This window comes from Thermobia domestica, chromosome 16 (assembly GCF_964235325.1).
Source record: "Thermobia domestica chromosome 16, izTheDome1.hap1.1, whole genome shotgun sequence".
In the NCBI taxonomy this organism is placed as follows: Eukaryota; Metazoa; Arthropoda; class Insecta; order Zygentoma; family Lepismatidae; genus Thermobia; species Thermobia domestica.
In genome coordinates, this window is record NC_137469.1 from 98,486,503 (window position 1) to 98,504,988 (window position 18,486).

At 37.6% G+C, this 18,486-nt stretch overlaps 1 pseudogene; it reads right to left on the minus strand.

Moving 5' to 3' along the window:
- Window positions 1-16,672: 16,672 nt before the first annotated feature.
- On the minus strand, window positions 16,673-18,241 carry LOC145673265 (phosphatidylinositol transfer protein beta isoform pseudogene; annotated as a pseudogene).
- Between the last annotated feature and the right edge of the window lie 245 nt (window positions 18,242-18,486).

The window sequence follows — 18,486 nt, forward strand, 5'->3', positions numbered from 1 at the left end:
TACAACTTGGAATCGTTAACATGCGTTTTGCAGGAAGAAAAAAGCATATCGTTTCAAGTAAACCGAAGGAACTAATTTTATGTTTCGAACAAACTTGGGTTGCAGGATAAATTTGGCTCCAACTTAGTTTAAAAAAAAAAAAAAAAATAGATACGGGTCGTTCAGAGCACAAGGATCCAAGTCCATTTTCAAAAAGGTTCATTTTTCCTCAGCAAACGTAGTGTCTTCGTAACGAAGAGTCCGAAATAAATGAACCAAAACCACGGGAAAAGGTGTAGTGGGGGCTAGAGTTTCATAGGATAACCGCTGGATAAGGACGTTTCTAGAACGGGGGAACAGGAGGACTAATTTCTCCCTCCCTGCTCATAAATTTAAGATATTGTGTACGCCGCAGCGTGAGAAAGATTAATAAGTAAAGCTCCGAATGTCAATTCAATGATGCATAATTACGTTAAATAAATGCAGGGTGTGTCAAAAAGAATTTACCGACGGAAAACGTCATATATTCGCAACCACGAATCCGAAAAGAAAGACAGAAAACTGCGTGACACAGTGCAATCTGTTTAGAGGTCATCCGCCCTCCAACCGTGAATTTCAAATCTTGGGACAGTAATGCAGATTTAGAAACCTTTTGCTGAGCAAAGTCCAACAGAAAAAAAAATTAAGTCCTTACACCGAATAAATTCGGAATTTTATCAGTTAAAATCCATTTCCATTGGCCGCAAGGAGCTATGGGCTTATATTGCTCTTATATATATATATATATATATATATATATATATATATATACAGTGGCGTATTTAGGGGGGTGGCTTCCGGGCTTAAGCCCCCCACGAAATCTTACTTAGTATAGTAAAGTAAATGAAATATCTTGCAGAATTTTCACATTTCCAGGCAAAGCCCCCCCCCTGAAAGTTAGCAAAGCCCTTCCCGAAACAAAATCGTAAATACGCCACTGTATATATATATATATATATATATATATATATATATATATATATATATATATATATATATATATATATATATATATATATATGACCCAAGGATTCCAAAGGTGGCTCTATTTTCGAGTTTTGGGCCTGCTTAAAATTCTGAAAACTGTGCCTAAGCAATTTCCAGGTTTGATAATCTATTTCATCCGTATTTATTCGGCATAAGGACTTCAAACTTGTTTTGTTGGACTTTGCTTATCAAAAAGTTTCTAAATATGCCTTACTGCCCCCGTGCCCGCACTAACGCCCCTGTCTAACGGCTGTCATATGAAACTAGCCCATGCCCTTTCACGTGGTTTTACTTTAATTTTTTGTACTCTTGACTGCGAAGATATTACGTTTTGAAATAGCATTCATTTGCTAAACATTATTGAAAATAGACTTGGATCCATTGTGCTCTGAATGTCCCAAATATTGTTTTTCTTCAGTACAATTATTGATTTAAACAACAACCAATACAAGGCTTACAGAAAATATTCTAAAGTAAGCACAATATGAAGTGTGCTCGAAACATCACTTATCGAAAATTTATTATTCTAAAATAATTTTGTTGTATCAGTATTCCGAAATAGCAATCAAATTTCTGGAACTAAAATTTCACCCACCTTCAGGTGATCAATTGAGTAAAAATTATGTATATATGTGTACAATTCCAATAACAATACAATTATTAGAGCCAAATATCGTAAAAAGTGTCATATTAAATCCATGGTCATTCGAAAGTCATTTCGCAAACCACTAGTGTTGCACAAATTAAATTAGGTTAAAAAAAAGAAAAAAGGTGCGTTATCGGCAAGGATGTTATAAATAGAGGATCTGTCTATATGTATATTCATCCTATTAAATCGATGAAGCCAAAAAACAAGAGCATCGGCACGTCTGATTGGCTACTCTCGTTTCCGACATCGTTTGATTGGCTACTTTCGTTTCCGCCATGTTTGTTGGCTCAAAACAATGCGATCCTATTGGGCGGAGTGGGCAGAGTAGGGGTGGTGAAACTGTGACGTATGGCTTCAATATTTTATTGTTAGGGTAAATCCTCTATTTATAAGATCCTTGGTTATCAGTTATACATATTATTTATTTAATAAGCTTTAGAATAGAAGATGAACTTACCTTTTGCAATCAGTAACGGCAGTGTTCATGAAGACTAGCAGGAATTAATTGAATGGTTTCCTTTTACTTTCCTATGAGTAAAACTCTTTACTAACTCCCGTAGATTCATATTTTGAACTTCGTCCACATTTATTGAGATCGTTATTAGGTTACTTAATCTATTTTAGTTCATTGTACTTCTCTCTCTCTCTCTCTCTCTCTCTCTCTCTCTCTCTCACACACACACACACACACATATATATATATATATATAATTAATGTCAATTTTGAGAACAACCTCTCCGCATCACTGACAGAGACAAGAAGCATCAAGAACAACAAATACGCAGTAACAAGTTCTGAAAAGCTAGACGCCAACGACTTACATTTCACAATTAAAAGCCTTCTTAGGTCAAACACAGAATTCTGAATACTTACTTCAGATTTCAGCTGTTTCACAAAGCAAATTACTTCCATCGAAAAAAAAAAAAAAAAAAAAAACATGTTCTCTTTTGTTCACGGTGCTTGACCTACACGTCAAGACTCTCAAAGATAACCGAGAAAAGGGGAGGGTCCAAGAGCATTGCCTGACTAGTACTGAAATTCATGTTGATTTGACCTATTAGGAGGTAAGGGTGAAGGGCTTCCTTGAAAGTGTCGGCCCCCGGCATTGCGGGGTTTTGCGTCATAGTAGTTACGCCCCTGGGCAGTTGTAATAATTGAATTTTATTTGCTACGTTGCTATCCGCAAATTATGCGAAGATCGAGACGAAATGAAACACCTTTGTCATGAAACCATGAATGCGAGAAGCACTGCACACGATATACAATCGAATTAGGGAGAAAATGGATGCTGGTTTACTTTTGTCGCACCACATTTTGGAAGATTTGCAGGTAAAATTCAATACCTTGCATGAAAAGACATATTCAAAAAGAACAAATTTCTGGAAGCGATAGAATTAAATATAAATACACTTTATTTCATATTTACAAGAGTAGGGTTACTAGCGTAAAAAAACTTACAAGTGTTTAACTACGGATAAAATAAGCGACTTCATATGAAAGATGTTGTATTAGAAAGTATTTTCCACCGCCGGTGTATTTCTGCACAATGTACAGAAGTTGTATTTTATGCTTACAAATGGAACACTACTAGTATGAAACCATGACAAGTGCTATTGAAACTTGTATTATTGCGAAAATTCACTTGATTTCACTACCCTCGCTTCTGCGTATACCCACCTTGGTTGACGTGCCTGCTACGTTCGGATGCATCCTCGCTAACGTCCGGGCCCTCCACCTTCACCCTACTTAGATCGGGTTAGATAGCATTCGTGCTTTCTGGTGGCCTCCTAGCACAGGGTGTTTTGTGTTTTTGTACTGTAGTGTTTAAGCATACATCCGGACGTCGTACTTGTATGAAAATCATAAAAGAATTGTAATTTTTTAACAATTGCTTATGATGGCTCCCTTGAATTTTAACTAAGCCATGTGAGATATTTTCACGTCACCTAGCGCAAATCATTTAGGAGACAATAAAAAGGAAATTTCTAATTATCGAACAATTATTTTGAGTGGTGCGCAAAAATTGAACCTGCAAGTAAATGGGTATACAGACGTACCAAATTTCACAATAGTAAATCCCCACGTTAAGCGGGTTTCATATTCAGGCTTCTAACTATGAGAATATTTACGATCACTCCAACTCCAATCATTTCACAGATTCAACCTGTTGCATATTACGACGTAAAATTGAATGTAGTTTATACGAAAAAGACCTTTATGCATTGCAAGACCTGTAACGCCCAAATATTCACCACAAACTTATAGTGCTATCGACATAAACAAAAAAAAAAAAAAAAAGTGTGGAGCAGGAAACTACTTTACACAAAAGTCTAAAGAAGCTAAGTAAAGACGTACGAACTAGTCGAGCGTTTTGGGTTAACAGTCTATCAATCATAAGTCTATGTGTTCAAACCCTGTAAGAAGTATTCGTTTTTTTTTTTTTTTTTTAAGTGTGTTCCTTATTTTCATCAGAGGACTGAAAACATTCCTTTCAATAAATCTTTGGCAACTACGTTTCTCGATAATTCAATTAGAAGGGAACATTATACGGTGTATGAATTGCAAATCTAAAATCCAAAACTGAAAACAAAATATTAAGTATGTTCAATATTTCATTATTATCCTTTGATTTGTAATGAAAAACTAATTATAAGCATTGATGATTTCAGAAGATTCTCCCCGGGTAATGGTCAACATATGAATGAGAGGAAATTGATAGAACATTATTAGTCCACTTTGAGCATGATCGAAGATATGGCCACGAACTTATGTTGACAGGGTCTCAAATTCTCCCATAGGTCATGCCCTGAAATCATCACTGTTTAAAAGGCTTCCTTAACAAATACCTAGGTAGAAAATCCCTTTCCGGTACCCGGCTTTTTGGGCTATTTTTTAGACTTTCAGTCAAGCAGCTACTGCATCGTCACTATTTATCCTAGGATCATGGTTCATACCTCATTCTCTTCAGAATGGAGCTGGCTTTCAAATGATACCACTTGCATGCTCATACCATATACCGAGAGGGGGGAAATGATGTCAAAGGGAAAAGTTTGGAGGGAAATTTTTTTCTCACACTTTGGGCCCCTCTGGAGCGGCCCTGTGTGAACGTTGCCATCTAAAAAAATCTGATAAGTAGTACTTAATATACTGAATGTGTGTGGCAAATTTCAAGTTTCTATCTTGAATACTAAGGGCGGGAGAAATTTTATCAGGAATTCCCACCATGCCCCAAATTACCGTAAAATACCATGATCTCAGGTAAAAAATTTCCTGAAACATCCCTAATTACCCTAGGGTCATGTTTCGCCCATCATTTTCTTCAGCTTAGAACTGCCTTTCAGGCGGTATGACTCACTTGTCTCTATCATGTATCTAAGGCGAGAAAATCGCGAAGAAAGGGATTTTTTGGTAAAATATCCTTTTTTTTTTTTACTTTTTGCCCCTCTGGATCCCCCCTTTTTTAACGCAGAAATCTGAAATAATCTGGTAAATACTACTCGGTGGACTGAATGTTTGTGCAAACTTTCAATCTTCTACGTGCAAAAATAAGCCCGCCAAAAAATAATGAACATAGACCGGTCCCGCAATATTAAAAGAAAATATATATTTTAGAATTATGACGTCATCACCTCCTATGTCTCGACGCAGGAAGGTGTGAAACCATACGTAAGGTCTTCTACAATGCCTCTGGACTTGAAAAATAAAAAAAACGGACGGAAAAGCTCAAATAGGAGAGTTATAACGCAATGTACCATGAAACACCCCGTATGGTACAAATTGTACCATGGGATCCCCAAAGGTATATTACATTTATTTCTCGTTCTACGTTTTGAAATGACAAAATCATAATTTGAAAGATAATTAAAATACGATAATCATAAAGGTTTATAGAACTAATGAAGTAAATAGTATTGTGTAAGTTATCGGTTTCTAATCGGATTAAAGCTAGAATATTCGTTTGCATCGCACTTTATAAAGTAAATCCTCTCTATATATAATTCTTACTGCAAAGCATGTTTAACTCCAATTACTTAATCAATATTTTTTATTGTAATCTTTTTACTATTCAATGTCGTATACACTTCATTTCCCAAAGCAAAACCTCGCAAATGTATAGTAGGCTAGTGAATATTATCAAATAAATTATCATTTAGTTTACGTAAATACTGCATCGCCTGATTTGAAACTTCGTACTTTAACTACTACTACTACTACTACTACTACTAATAATAATAATAATAATAATAATAATAATAATAATAATAATAATAATAATAATAATAATAATAAAATCATAGCCATATCTCATAAGAATTTCAGGCTTACTCAATAAATTAATTCAACGTGGTCTCTATTCGAAGTTCTATTTATTCGAATCCGATAGAAATACAAAGAGAAACTTCGAGAACAGGTAAAAGAAAAATGTTACTTTAGTGCGACTGGAACTAACCTTTACGAGTTCCTTTCAAGTTACAAATGCCTTAGACACTTTGTTTCTGATCTTTAAGTTAACTGATTCACTGAACGTATCTGAGTAAGTTGTCTCTATTTTCTACTCGGTTATACACGTTGTACAATCATTTCTTTTAATCTTGAACGACAGGAACACGAATGCAAAAACATTTAGGTCAATTAAAGTTCCCCCACCGGGAATCGAACCGGGGACCCCGTACACTAAGGGCACACGTACTAGCCACTAGACCAGCGGTAAGAACGAATGTAATCTGTTTTGAAGTGTCTGAAATTTATGCCTATTTCGCCCTGATGTAATATGCCTATTGATGTTTTTATGTTTGCCGTATTCGGTACTTTGAGGAACGATATATGTTATTTATATAGGTTCTATTACGTATTCGTCCATAAATACTATATAAATTATCAGGATTATTCATGATCTTTCACGGAAATTTGCTGGTGCATACACAGTAGACGGACAGTGTAATTGGAAGGTGAGTTCAACAGAGATTATGTATTTTGCCGACATTATTTAATAGCTATATAGAAGAGATAGCGAAAACGAGTCTACCTAATGAAGATGGAATTTCGGTAGGAGATGAAATGATGAGGTGTATATGGTTTGGGGTTGATATAGTTGTTGTTGCAGAATCTAAAAAGAAAATTAATAAGATGTAGAAAACTTGAGAAAGGCTTCTGAAGAACATGGGATGAAAATAAATGTTAGAAGGACAAAATCCATGGTGATTGAAACGAAGCGATCGGTGTCAAATATAGAATTAGGAGCGGGAGAAAAGAACAAATGACTAGTTTTCGATATCTGAGTAGTATTATTAGTGATGATATGATATGCGAACGTGAGATAAAAGCAAGGATAGAAATGGCGAAAGAAGTCTTTAGGATGAAGAAAATACTATTTTGTGGGACCTTGAATACAGTTGAAAAAAGACTCATAAAATGTTTCGTGTACTGTATTTTACTGTATTTATAAGGCAGAATCATGGACATTATGCAAAAATGATGAGAAACAATTGAAGGCTTTCGAAATATGTGCGTGGAGAAGAATGGAGAGAAATAGCTGGGTCGAGAGGAAAACGAATGAGAGGGTGTTAGAAATGGAAGAAGAAAAATATTATTAAGAAGAGGAAGAAAAGCTGGTTGGGATATTGGTTAAGAAGGAACTGTATCATGAGGGATGTGCTAGATGGTATGGTGGCAGGAAAGAGAGGGAGGGAATTAATTACACTATATAGAAACAGAATTAGGCTATTGGCGATATCAAAACAGAAAAATCGTATGTGAAGATGGAAAGGTTAATAGAAGATCGTGGAGCATGGCAGTTTCTCACTCGCGGTAAGTGACCCGCTGGTAATGGATGTCTATATGGATGGCGTCAAGAATAAGAGGATTACCTAATTGAATGCCTTTGGTTATGTACTTGGAGTGTGTTTGTTCGAGATGTTGAAGAATGGTAGGAAAAGTAATTCTTTCGTAGAGTAGTGCTGTAAGGGACGGAAATCGAATGCGAAAAGCTAGTCGAAAAGCGTGGCGTCCAATGATTTCTAGTCGCTGATACAGTTGTGGTGGGGCAGATATCCATGCAGTATGACCATAAGTGAGCGCCTGTCGGGGAAACGATTTGTATGTTGTAAGAACAGTTTGTGTATGGAGGCCCCATGTGGTACCTACTAAGCTTTTCAGTAAAGCTAGTCGTTTAGTGGTTTGAGTTTGGATCTTCTGCAAATGGGGCTTCCAAGTCAATTTACTATCGAAGATCACTCCGAGATATTTAACATGGAAAATTGGTAATAGGGGAGTGCCTTGAACTGAAAGACGTACCAGGTTAGGATTTCGACGGATTTTGGAGGGATGTTTTTGAATAATGAGGGTTTGGGTTTTTGAGGCATTGGCGGAGAGTTTCCAATGTCACACCAGTTGATAAAAGCATTTATGGCTGATTGTAGAGTGCGATTAATATGTTGAATAGATTTTCCAAGAGTCAAAAAAGCGGTATCGTCAGCATATTGAAATAGGTGAATATTCGCCGGAAGGGGTGGCATATCTGTTACATAAAGTATATACAGTAACGGGGAGAGAACAGAGCCTTGAGGTACTCCAGTTTGTAGAAATATAGGATGAGAGATGGTAGAATTTATGAGGATATATGCAAGTCTATTGGTAAGGAAGGAATGTATAAGACGGACATAGCTAGTGGGTAATTCAAATTTGTGAAGTTTATAAAGCAACCCTTAATGCCATACTCTATCAAACGCTTTTTCTAGGTCGAACACTAGAAGACAAGATGGGTAAAAAGAATTATAATGATTGGTGATGGTGTTACTGAGGCGAAGTAATTGGTCATTCAGACTAATGCCAGGGCGAAAGCCTGCTTGGTGATGAGGAATGAGATTACGATCTGTGAGATGAGCATGGAGACGTGTAACAAGAATTTTTTCAAAAATTTTACTAAGGCAAGAGGTCAGTTGGATAGATCTATATGAGGAAACATCATGAATTGGTTTGTCGGGCTTAATGAAGAGAAGGACCTTGGAGTTTTTTTTTAATCAGGTGGGTGGAAGCCTGTGCGTAATATGAAGGTATAGATAGATGCTAGGGGCTGTAGAAGTACTGGGGGAGCCTCCTTGATGAGCTTATACGTGATAGAGAAAGCCCGGAGTTGTTGAGCGCTTTCGATGGATGATCGCTTGGATATATGCCGGAAGAATTTTTGAGGTTAGGTCATTATGAGGTTCCAAAATATGTGTGCAGTCGGGTTGGAGAAATCGATTATGTGGGTCACAAAATCGTGCGATGCGTCGATAAATTGGTCTATTAACCAGTTGAGGTGGTGGAGTGAATATTTGCTGAAAATAAGTTGCGAAAGCATTTGCCTTCTCGAGATCGGTGTGAAGAGGATGGGTATTGAGCATGATAGGGTAAGTACGTCTTTGGAATTTTCCAGTAAGTAATTTGAATTTTTGCCAATATTGAGTAGGATTGGATTTAATGGAAAGAGAATTACAGGCTCGCGTCCACTGTCGGCGCTTATAGGCAGAGATAATTAGAGACCATTCTGTTCCATTGGCGATGGAGGCGAAGTGCGTTAGGATTTGGAGTTCGTTGATAGTCCCTAAAGGCTTGTCGTGATGTAGTGATGATTTGACGATATTGAGGTGGTACAGGCAGTTAATGAAGGAAACGCATCTTAACAGGTATATGATCTTGAGCTCCTTGTAAGATTGTCTCCCGAATTTTGTCGGTAAGATGGTAAAGTTCGTGTTCAGAAGTAGGAGCAGGTACGTAATGCAGTACTCTGATATCTTATTGATAAGCGTTCCAGTCAGCTGATAGTCATAGTATTTGATAGGCTCAGGCTGTTGTGTGGGTTGTATAGGTGAGGTGATATCGATCAAAATTGGAGCGTGATCACTGCCAAAAGGCGGGAGAACACGAATGTTTGCGATATTGATCGTGGTAGAGGTTATGATGACATCAGGGGTTGTATCGCTGATTGGTCTTGATTCAGAAGGAAGATCATTGATTTTAGCTGTCATGTGATTTTGGACATAGGTTATGAAGTGTGTACGTTCTCGATTCGACCGGCTATAGAAGTTGATATCTGACATAATGATATAATGGCGAAAGTGATTGTTCATGTAATGAAAGAAGTCATAGGGAATTGGATGTCCTGGACGAACATAGATAGTAGCTACTGTTATGGTTAGGGATTTAAAGTAGATTGTAGTAAGATTATGTTCTGGTAGAGGCTGGAGGAGATTGTGAGGTAAAGTATGAGTGCGGACAGGAAGATGTCGGTAGCAGCCTATTGCTGTTCCGCCTTGCGCTCTGAGGATATTTCTGGGACAGTCATAACGAAATAACTGATATCCAGGAATTTTGAATGGTGAACTGGGTGTAAGAAATGTTTCATTGAGTGCAAAGGCACAACTTGTTCTTCACGTAGGAGTTGTTCGAAAACGAGTTTGTGTTTATGACGGATCGAATATTTAAGAACAAGAAAGTGAAAACCGTAAATCTAAGAGTCCAAGTCATGTTGAGGTCCAATTGGGTGGAAAGTGAAGTGTATGTGAGGTCCTGAGTAGGTGGCTTGAAGCTGGACTTTAAATAGAGACTTGGCAGTGGTTGCAATTTGTAGTAGGATATGGTCTCTGAGAAATGGATGAACATTTTGAAGAACGATGGTAGTAAATCGTATCATGTCTTCTATGGTGATTGGGTCTCTGATGGAGTTATTGGTAGGAGTTGATTCGTCGTTTGTACGGACAGATAGTTAGATTTGCTTTATCTGGTAGAGGTTGCGGTATAGCCTTACATTTGTAGGAATAGGTAGCATGAGTTTCGGAGCAGGTATTGCATTTGAGAGCGGGTTGTAGATTGGGCAGGATTTGGTATTGTGATTGCCAGTGCAGTATCCACAGATAGGAGTTTTGGTGCATTGAGCAGTGGTATGTTGATTGTATTCTTGGTAACGTGCACAGCGTACTGATAAAGGAGCTGGAGTTTTAGAAGGTTCTACGCGATGTCCTTTACAATAGATGGAAGCACCAGAAAGAAGGTCATCGATGGTATCTTTAGAATTGGTGAGCACTCGTACCATATAGGTAGGTCCATTTTGTCCGATGATTCGAATACATTTTGTGATTTCATGTCCAGCATAGCGTAGTTCGTCTTCTATTTCTGCGTCAGTGTAGTCTTGAGGTACACCTCGAATGACGACTGATAGTTGTGGAGGTCGCCGAGGAATAGGTAGTTGTTTTTTGGAGGAAGGTGAAAGGCGTTGCACAGTTGCCTGTGGGCCAAATATTTCAAAAGAGGCTTTATTTCGAAGTTTTGTAGCGAAGTTGACGTCCGGAGATTTGAGAATAGTCCCATTCCGGGTGAAGATTATGTTAGCAATATCTGCTCTCGGCATATATTTTTGAAGTTGAAAATAGACAAGTTTTGGTGTTCTAAATTTAGTATCATATTTCGTGAGCAGAAAATTATGGATGCTAGATTTGAGAGAAGCAGATCCGGATGATTCATTAGGAACATATTCCAAGTCCATATCAGTTAGTTGGTCTGCGGTAGAAGATTGGTTTGGCACCTGATAAGTGTAAACTGGAGATCTTGAGCGTGCTCGTTTTTCGGAGCTTGTTGATTTATCAGAAGATCCTGATAAGGTTCGTATTTAGCGGGAGAGGTCGGTGAAATGAAGTTTTTCTTTAGGTTCAGGTTTTGAAGAAGGTGGTCGACACACTCCTGGTAGTTTATGCATGGTGGAAACAAGAGAAGACAGTTACAATAGCAAAAACGGGGCACTCAAGGAGTGTTCCCCGTGTATTAGGTTGAGGGAACAGTTTGTCGAGGCAATCGTATGAAGTAGGTGCGGAGAGGAAGCCCACTGTGGCTCTCACTTGAGGCAGCAATATGTCCTCGCGGAGATGTCGGTCAGTGCAAGCAGTGGCCCTCCACAAAAAAACTGAGAAGACGACTATGATAATGGCCACGGGCCCCCACTTGAGTCAGAAATACGGACTGCAAGGGGATGCGGATTGTCTGTAACAGAATAATTCTAACTAAGTGAACAAAAATTCTAGTAAATACTCGCAGAGCGTTAGCAATCGTTCCCAGACCTTGAATCGATGATCGATCCTGAATTCTGAGTCGAGTTCGAATTAAAAGCGATTTTTTTGTCGTCTACCCGGTTAAAGGGTTGCGCCCTTTCTTCGGGGTTAAGAGCGACTGAGCTCCAACCTGTAACTGTAGCTTTCAAGCCTTTGATTTACGGTTATTTGTGATTTCACGTTTATAACAAAGACAAGTATTTTTTAAAAGGTGTACATTAAATAAATTACTTAAAGAGATCTTTTTCACAAAGTTTATCCTTTTAAATTATTGTTCAAAGCCTTTGCATTTTAATAAGCCTTCTCCGAAATAAATTCAAATTAATTGTGCTGCCATCTCTGGAGTTGTTTTACTATACGTTTGTGGACGTTTATATGTTTGTGGCAAATCCTTTCGACAGTGACATCTCGAAAACTACAGGCTCTAGAAAGATGACGTTTTCGCTGATCGATTGCAAATTTTGCGTAGATTGTTCAGTTCTAACTTTTTTAAAAGAAACATGGCCATTATTTATTTATTACATTTTTACGGGTACACTAGAAGTGTTGATATTTAAAAAAAAAACTAAAGCATCATATCCTACCTATTATACATTCCAACACCATACAATTGTATTAAGGGGCTGCATATCTCTCAGGTGTTTGTTTCATGGTCAAATTATAATGAAAAACGAAGGATAACCATTTCTCCAGTCTACGTTGAATCTTTATTGTTTGGAGTGTTTTGCCCAATGAACACCACATATCACTGACATTATAATTGATTGTATGTGTAATGTATTAGCTTATTTTAAAATGTATAAAACGATAATCATGCCTGTTGTTCTGTATAATTGCGAAATATGGTCTCTTACTCGGAACGAAGAACATAGATTGAAAGTATTTGAGAACAAGATCCTGAGACGAATATTCCGACCCATTAGAAACGGCAATAGGGAATGACGGAATCTTCATAACGAGGAACTACATAACTTATACGGTTTATCCAACATTGTTAGGGTCACCAAATCTAGGATTCTCAGGTGGGCAGGTCATGTAGCCAGGATGGAAGAAAGAACGAACGCTTTCAAAATCTTAACTGGAAGACCAGCCGGAAAACGACCAGTAGGTAGACGTAGGCGCAGATAGGAGGACAATATTAAGGTGAATCTCGCAGAAATAGGAATACAAAGTAGAAACTGGATCCAATTGTCTAAGGATAGCTTTCGTGAACGCGGCATTGAACCTCCGGGCTCCATAGGCCATACAGTTACTTAGTTTATGTATTTGCTTATTACATACTACATTTAAGAAGAAAGAAAACACAGATCATACATGAATTAAAAACTGAAGTAGGCTGAAATCTTGCAAACGGTACGAGATATTGAAAAAGTAATCGAAAATATCTTTCCTTTACGGCATCTCTTGCCGATTTTTAGCAAGACTTCTTTCACTTATGTCTGCCAAGGGACATGTACAGATGTGAGGAATAACAAGGAGATTCATGCTTATTATGAATGATGCGCTGTGTAAAGAGCGCAGGTTCAGCTAGTTATATATGTATATTTTCGCTTATTTTGACTTGCAGAGCAATGAAACAGTTCTCTGTAGTCCGTGGACGGTTAGCCTCACCGGAATAATCGTGAGACGTTAAACTCAAATACTTCATTTCATTTCATTTAATTTGACATTCTTACAACACTCCACACACATACACACACACAAACACACACACACACACACACACACACATATATATATATATATATATATATATATATATATATATATATATATATATATATATATATATATATATATATATATATATATATATATATATATATGACATTTTGTTAAATTCGGCGTCATTTCCATGTTACAAGTTGTCGCAAATGGCGGCAAAACGACGTGCGACACCTCATTGCGGATAAAGGAAAGGTTCAACAGCAAGCGGTTCCAAACAGATTAGAGAAAGTAATGGCTGAATGGCACAATGGTATTGGAAGCAGGGCGGTAGTGAAGTGGCACAAGGAATTTCTCAAAGGGGAAGGTGGTACTGATGTGGACAGACTGGAATGCGGAAAATGTATGCAGAAGACGAGAATCGGTGAACAACGCATGTTTGATACATAACCAGAACCACTGGGAGTGATCGGTGGCGCTACCACAGAGGCCAGGAGCACTTACCCCAACAGGAAACATGTTTTCCATATACATTGGTAATGCGAGCAAGGTGTTATTAAGAATAACGCAGTCTACCCCACCTCTAGACAACCACTGTCAATGCCAATGAATGCTCGTGAGTTTTGCTGTAATCGTTTGCGAGCAAGAGCTGTGAGAAAGTCGGTTCGTATTGGCAGAAAGTAGCTGTAGGGAGAGAAGTAATGAGCATATCATAGATGGGTAAAACAGAGAAAATGGTACCTGAAGAAAACAATGCTATAAACACTTGTGCGCAGTGTAGAGTGCGCAGAGAACTCACCAAAGGAACGGCTGAAATCTCGGATAAATGATGGAGGAAAACGTTGGCAAACGCACACAGCGAGAGAAAACAGCAAGACATGGTAGTGAGGCGTAATTGCGAACGTATGACCCAGTGCAGCGCACTACAGCTTCATCTATGTTCGTGGAAAAAGTATCAAGCCACAAGCATCCCAAACCACGAACAATCGAGGCTGGTCATTACCCCTATTACCGAGCATGGATGATACGATTGGAATATCAGATATGCGGAGCAAGGAACAACACTCATGGTGGAAGATATTCCCCATGAACAAACACTCCACAGTTCAATCCAGAAATACATGAACACCAGCACTCTGTCTTGAGCACGTGCGCACTACAATTCAGTGTGAGTGGAGAAACCATTCGGCAGCACCTCCATCAACTTGAGAAGCACTATAAGTTGAGTCGATGGAGCCCACATAATTTGACTCCGGGCCAGAAGGCAACGCGAACAGAAATCTGTGTTTCTTTGCTGTCTCTTCTGAGGAAGGAGCCATTTCTGGACAGGGTGTTGACATGTGATGAGAAGTGGGTCCTGTACGAAACTCCACAGCGCCGTCATCATTGATTAGCATCCCATGAACCGGTTCCAAATCAGACGAAACCTGCACTGCACCAAAAGAAGGTCCTCCCGTATGCTTGGTGGACTGCTCGCGGCATCGTACATCGGGAACTTCTACCAGCTGATCAGAGAATCAATGTAACTGTGTACTGCCAGCAGTTGAGCCGTGTTTAAGAAAAACTCAAAACTCTGGAGCCAGGGCTTCTGAATCGCAAAGGGGTCCTCCTGTTCCAAGACAACGCTAAGCACCACGTGGCTAGGATGACCTAGGACACCATTCTACGTCTTAGATGGGAAACAGTTTTGCGTCCGCCGTACTTCGCGGACATTACATCGTCCGATTATCACCTGTTCCATTCTTTGGACAATCACCTTAGGGGACGCGAGCTCAAATCCCTAGTAGAGGTGCAGAATGCACTTGATACCTTCTTCGCTCCACGGCCCACCAAGTTCTACCGCGATGGAATCCATGGCCTTCCAGGAGTTGACAGAAGATCGTCGATGCTGATGGGGATTATTTTTGATCTTCCAGGTACGTTTTAGGTGACATATCGATGTTTGGTGATGGGTGAAAAGATGACAGAACTTTCTTGGTTACCTTTATATATATATATATGGGGAGTGTTTGTGTGTGTATTTCTCAAATCAATAACTTAAATTATCTTCAAATCATTGAAGAGAATATCGCTCACAAAACACGAGCTAACGTCAATATACAATGTGTCAGATCTTGAAATCATTTTTGACTACGAGGTTCTAATAACTCTCACCTGTAGTCTGTATTGGGTCAATTTGGAGGATTAGGCATTCCCTCATTTCACCGTACTTCACTTTCTTAGCTTTGAGTAAACGGGGAAATATATCTCCGTTACTCTGGAATCTTACTTTAATAAAATATTTTTTACTCTTTAAAAGGAACTATTAATTTAGTTGAAATTATATATTTTAACTAACAGTCGAAATTAACCAGAAAAGTCATTATTTAATTAAATTAATATGTTTTAAACGAATTACAAATTTAACTATTATAACCTAATGGCCCCTCAAGAAGAAAATATATTATTAACTAGCAGTCTTATATGTTGAGCGATGCGTATCATCAGTGGCATATTATATAAGAAAATACTTTGAAGAGTTAAGTAATATTTTAATCAATCATTATGTTCATGAAACACATAGCATATTATTAGATTATTACGGCATATTTTGTTGGATTGATTCTCTACGCATCATACCAAAAAAACGTTAATTTTTCGATATAGAAAACAAAGCTCTGATTGTGTTTGAACTATTTATTACGATGTAAATTGGATTAGTTGGGAATTTTAAGCTACGTTAGACATTGGGTGGCCAAATTGCTTGGCTATAAACATTATCTGACCGAACCATTCATAAAATTACCGTAACGATATTGAAAATCATAAGGCGCAATTACAAAATATTGAACACGTGTAACAGAATGACACAAAACAAATACTTAGAACAGATACGGCATTTATTCCGAAGTTGGGCGTCCGCTTTAGCCAGTTTTTTCGCTGTTATCTCCTTTCCACACTTTCTGCAATTTGTTATTAGGTTCATTAATCCGTGCTCTTCACACACTTTTAAAAGATTTTGCTCGTTATCAACGTATTGCTTCACAAGTGTTAAAACTGTTAGTTCATTGCCCTTGTACATTCGCCATATTGATAACATAAATGCTAGTTTCTTTCCCACAATTCAACTGTTCTGTTACCTTGCGCCAAGTAGTTCCCTCCGCTCGCCGTATAGTCCCATGTTTATAACCCCTTATATATAACAAATAAACAGATTTTTCGAGACTCTTAAACATAATCAAGCACACAAACGTCAAATTATCCATATCTTTCCTGTAAATTTTTAAAATTTTGCTGGAAACGGACGCCCAACTTTGGAATTTAACCCACAGATACTTATAACAAAACTTCAAGCAAAATAACGAACATTACACCTGTTAGTTTTACTATGACATTTTACAGATTTTGTAAAATCGGGTTCCTCTTTTAGTCTCTTAGTTGTGTAGAGTAGTGGTTTCCAAAATTACCTGAGAACAATTCAGGTTTTCTTTATCTATCGATCTCATGATGTATTTCACTTAATAATTTAAGACTAACCTAAATATTTGCAAATTAATGCGTCTAATATTACCATAATATAACCTAGACTAAAACAATAATGATTTATGTGATACAAGAAACTGTGCAAACTTAGAGCTGAACAAGAACTTCAATTAATATTTCGCTATAGAAAAAATAATAACTCTTCTTAAAACCATGATATAGATAGAAAGTCTGTCTTATTCTACTTTTATTACAGTTAGGCATAAATAACACAGAGAAGATTGCACATGAGTGTATCATTTCAGTTCATGGTTAGAATACAGTCCTTAGCTACTGGTTTCCGTTAAATACTCGTAATTGCATCGTGAAATAAGGAATGAGAATATAAATTTCCATTTAAACAGAGACCCGTTTCACTTAGTTTCTACTTCTTAAGAAGTTTTTGTGTTATTTATAAACCTTATCTGCTAGCTATACTCTCTGTGTCTCCTGTCATACCATGGATGGTACTACGTCTTCTTTGTTCCTCAAGTTTTTGTGCAATTTCTTCCTCTAACTGTCTTATTTCATCCATTGTCATTCCATGCCACGCATCAATCCAACAGAAAACCCGTCTGTGGAAAATAGTAAACAAACGCTTCTCAAAATTTTGGATAGTATTCTCCACTCGATTTTGCAATCCTAACCATTTAAATTTTACTTTTACTAATTTATAGCATGTCATCACTGGTTGTACTGTTTTCATCCAGTCTCCTTCGAGGGGCCCTCTTTTTGTTTTTTGTGATTTGAAACATTTAGGATCTTCATTTGATCTAAAATCCGACGAACTTATTGGATCATTAGCAATATCTATCATAACAACTTTTCTCGCTCGCAGTTCCTTGTCTGATAACCCGTGTATGTTCTCTTGATCGCCTCTATCTGCAACATGCATAGTTTGTATAATAATGAAGAAATTATCTTTCATGTATCCTGGATTCGTTATTATTGTCTTACAGCATGGATAAGAATTCCAGGCTTCTTCGTGAATTTCCAAGGAATTTTTGGGTGCCAAAAACCGTATGTAAGCTGGAACCTTGTTTCGAAGGTGATATATTTTGTGAGTGTACTGACCACATGAGTAATCTTGTCCTATTAATGGATGGTCGACATATGGTTCGTTTTTCAGAATTTCTACACCTTCACCACCTCCAGTCTCTCCCAAACTTGCTTGTGCTACCGAATAAAGCTGACCTATTTGATATTCTTCGACTGTTAAAGGAAGCACAATTCTAAATTCTTTAATCAGCATTTTACTTGAAATTTAAAGTAAATTGCGTATTTTCACTGATCTTACATTATCTTCTTGTTTTCTTCTTTGGAAACGTTTACTTGTAAACTCCGAGATCTCTCCTCTGAGCACTATCGCTTACTATTTCTGCATTTGCAAATGGTAGATTAGATTTCGTCCATAGTTTACTGTAATTATAAATGTCAATAAGTTTTATAAGAGTTAATGCAAAAGTGAATGGTGTCAGATAGTATTTATCTTGCATCATGTATTATGTACGGACAATGATTCTAATGCTTCTTTTCATCAACAGTAAAGAAAATTCGATCATGCCACTTGTAAAAAGTACTCC